This window comes from Rattus norvegicus, chromosome 8 (assembly GCF_036323735.1).
Source record: "Rattus norvegicus strain BN/NHsdMcwi chromosome 8, GRCr8, whole genome shotgun sequence".
NCBI classification, from domain to species: domain Eukaryota; kingdom Metazoa; phylum Chordata; class Mammalia; order Rodentia; family Muridae; genus Rattus; species Rattus norvegicus.
Window position 1 is genome coordinate 109,349,419 of NC_086026.1, and position 4,030 is coordinate 109,353,448.

General features: G+C 39.1%; 1 non-coding gene across 1 annotated transcript; it reads left to right on the forward strand.

The window, feature by feature from the left end:
• The first annotated feature begins 3,292 nt into the window (after positions 1-3,292).
• Positions 3,293-3,426, forward strand: LOC120094517 (small nucleolar RNA SNORA17). Its single transcript, XR_005488814.2, has one exon. It is a non-coding gene; the product is annotated as a small nucleolar RNA SNORA17 (small nucleolar RNA).
• Positions 3,427-4,030: the final 604 nt, after the last annotated feature.

Consider the following 4,030-nt stretch of genomic DNA (forward strand, 5'->3'; position numbering starts at 1 on the left):
TGAATTCTGGCAGCTGACAGGTGACATTAGAATGACAGGTCAGAGAACAGGAAGTGAGGATCCAAAGAGTACATTTCATGACACTGTCCTTCAAGAGTGTAAGTACAATGAGGATGTTCACTCATAAACAAACTCTGAAGGAATGCCTTACCAGAAAACCTGTCCTATAAGAAACATGAAAGAATATTCTTCAAGCAGGAGTCAGATGATACCAAATGTGTAGAAAGTAGTGAAGAAAAAATTTGTGAGTGGGTATAACTGCGTTTGATATATATATATATATTTGATATATATATTACATATATATTACATAATATGTATCTGCATACTAGATGTATTTTATTCATATGAAGTCTCTGAATATCTCTCTATATGTTATGCAAGATAGGTCTGTACATAACTTTACATGTGCTTATTATTATATAGAGTACATCAAAATACACAATTACTTAGAGCAAAATAATTATCTTGTTTATAGTATATATATAGTCAAATAAGTTAACAATGCCCATATATGAGGATAAATGAAAACATATCATTTTATACTTCCATATATTGAAGTGATTTAATGTTAGTTCTAAGTATTTTGGGATAATATATTTGTTACTTTTGCCTCACTGACTATAATTCCCAACAGAAACAACTTAAGGGAAGAGAGACTCATTTTGGCTCAAGGTTTAAAGGACTTTTGTCCACTGTGGTCTGGAAGGCATGGCAGCTTGGTCCACAGAGCTCTGTAGAAGAGTGACATGGAGGATGCCAGTGCCACAGCAGACCAAGAGGTTCAGGGAGCACTCACCGTGGCTATGGATGGATAACCATCCCCAATGATTTTCCCACAGTGACCCCGCTCATGATAGGCCTCACTTCCTCAGCCCTCCAGAGCCTGTTGAAATAGCACTGTCACCCAGAGACTAAGCAATCAGAACATGAGTTTATGGGGGACAATTTTTAGTTTCAGACTTAACCGACTCAAACTGCATCATAGATCAAATAGATGTAGATATCTGTAAACTAACACAACTAATAGCTATAGAAAACAGGTTCTTCTCATCAGCCTATAGAACTTCCTCCAAAATAGATGACATTTTAGCATGTCTAGAAAGCATGTCTTAAATATTTTTTAAAATTGAAATAATTGCCATCATTTTATCAGATCATAATAAAATAAAATTATAAACTGACAGCAAAAGAGATTACAAAAGTGACACAAATACATGGAGAGTAACAGATATACTTTTGACTGGCCAGTGAGTCATTGAATAGCTTAGTCTGTTAACTTTAATGTTCTAAAATCAAAGAGAAATAAAATAAGAAATTATCAGCACCTCTTAGACGCATCAAAAACTGTTCTGAGAGAGCTCATAGTTATGAAGAATGGAACCAAAAATGGATCTCAAAAAAATAACATTGATGTTCCCCAAAGTCACAGAAGAATAAAAACAACTCAGATTCCAAATTAGTAAATGCAAAGAAATGATTAAAATTAGGGTAGAAATGAACACAGTGGGAACTAGAAAAATGACAGAAAAGGTAAATCAAGAGTGGGCTTTTTAAAAGACTGACAAACCCTTAATCAAACTAACATAAACAAAGGGGAAGAAAACACACATTAATAAAATTAAAGACAAAAAGGTGGCAACACTACAAGTAACAATGAGATCTGATAACTAAGTAATAATTTGAATACTCATTCAAAATAGTGTAAAAATTAGAAGAAATGAATTTCTAGACATGTAAAACCTACCAGGATTGAGCTAATGAGATATAATCAACCTATCTATATTTATAATTTGCAATGAGACTGAAGCAGCAATAAAGAATTTTCTAACTAAGAGAATCCCTAGGCCAGAAGAATTCCCTGCTGAATTCTACTAGACACTTAAAGAAGTACTAAAATCAGTATTTATCAAGTTGTTTTATAAAGTTGAAAGGGAAGGGATATTCCCAAACTCATTATCCAAAGTCAGTACTACACTATAGCAAAACTTATAGCGAAATGTCCCCACTCTCTCAGCCTCTCCCCACTCTATCCCGAGTCCTCCAGTTTCCTAGTCACCATGCCCCAGACCAGCTAAGGTGGAGAGTCCCTGCTCTAACAGAGTCTACACAGACTGTGAGAAGCTCAGGTCACACAGACCAGAAGACCAGAAAGGAATCAGAAACTGAGGAAAAAAACACTTATCCAAAGATAAACACAGAAATTGGTACCTAGACCAATGTACTCCAAACACAGATGCCAAGAGGCCAGTGTAAGAACACAGCAACAGCTAAGACAGTGTCATCATCAGAACCCAGCAATTGTACCACAGCCATCCCTGAATATTTCAACACAGCAGAAGCACAAGAAAAAGGCCTTAAAGCCAACTTTATGAAGATGATTGCGGTCCTGAAAGAGGAGATGAATAATCTTTCTGAGAAATTAAGGAAAACATAAAGACAATTGGAGAAAATGAATAAATCCTTTAAAGAAAGAAAAGCAGAAAAACAAACAATGGAAGGAAATGAATAAAACTGTTCAAAACCTGAAGTGGAAAGAGAATAAAGAAAGCACAAACTGAGAGAATTCTACAAATGAAATATCTAGGTAAGCAAACAGGAACTACAGACACAAGTATCACTAACAAAAAGCAAGAAGAGATAGAAGAAAGAATCTCGGGTGTGGGAGATACGATAGAAGACATTGATAAATCAGTCAAAGACAAATTTAAACCTAAAGAGTTTCTGACCTGAAGCCTGCAGGAGCACTGGGGCACTCCGAAGACCAAAGCTAAGAGTAATAGGAACAGAGGAAGAAGAAGATGCTCAGCTTAGAGGTCCAGAACACATTTTCAACAAAATCATAGACAAAAATATTCCCAACCTAAAAGGAGATGTCTATAAAGGTACAAGAAGCTTACAGAACATCAAATAGGTGGGACTAGAAAAGAAAGTCCCCTCGCCACACAGCAATCCAAATATTAAATATTCAGAGCAAAGAAAGGATATTAAAAGCTTCGAGGGAAAAAGAGCAATTAACAGATAAAGGCAAACCTAACAGAATTACACCTGACTTCTCAATGGAGACTTCCAAAGCCGGAAGGGCTTGGGCAGGTGTTCTGCAGACTCCGAGACTACTGTACCCAGCCAACCTTTCAATCACCAAAGAAAGAGAAAACAAAATATTTCATGACGTCAAATTTAAACAACATATATCCGTAAGTCCAGCCTTACAGAAGATACTAGAAGGAAAACTACAACCCAAGGAGGTTAATTACATCTATGTAAACACAGGCAGTGAATAATCTCATACCAGGCCCCTGAAGGCATTTATAGGGTTGCTGTTGTGTCACAAGTGCGTCGGTAGGTAGCACAGAAAAGAGAGGCGATGTTCATGCTTGGCGTTCTGACCTGTGAACTAATCTGAATGATCAGTAGCCTAACATTCTCTGAAAAAAGTGAGTCAGAGATGACCGCCAGTCTGGTGCCAGGCAGGTCCAGACAGGGAGCTAGCCTGAGAAAACCACCAGTCCGACATCATGCAGGCATCAGCAGGATCCCAGGGCAAGGTGTGAACCAGAGACTAGAAGAAACCCCACCTCCAGCCTGGGACTGCAGACCCAGGGAGGCAGTAAACCTGAGACAGATGACTCTTGGTGAGGAGCAAGCCCTGGAGCCATGGAGACGTATGGTACCATGGGGCCTGGAAAAGGAGCCAGCTTGAGATGACCACCAACACAGCACTATGCAGGCCATGGAGAGGGAGGCAGACCATGCCCAAGATGATCCCTGCCTGGAGCTAATGCACAAGGAGGGCATAGAACTCCTGAGACCACTCCTGAGATGACCCTAGACACTCGAAGACCCCAGGTATCGCTAAGAGGGGCAAGTAAGTAGTGGAGAAATAGAAGAGAAACAGAAACAGAAAGATGTGGGCTCAAAGAAGAGACGCAGAACTGGAGACTCGAGGATGGTGAGGAACAGCCTGATGTGAGTAGTCAGTGATGCCATCAGTCCTGGAATGTGTTGCCATGGGGACCATGTCTGGGTC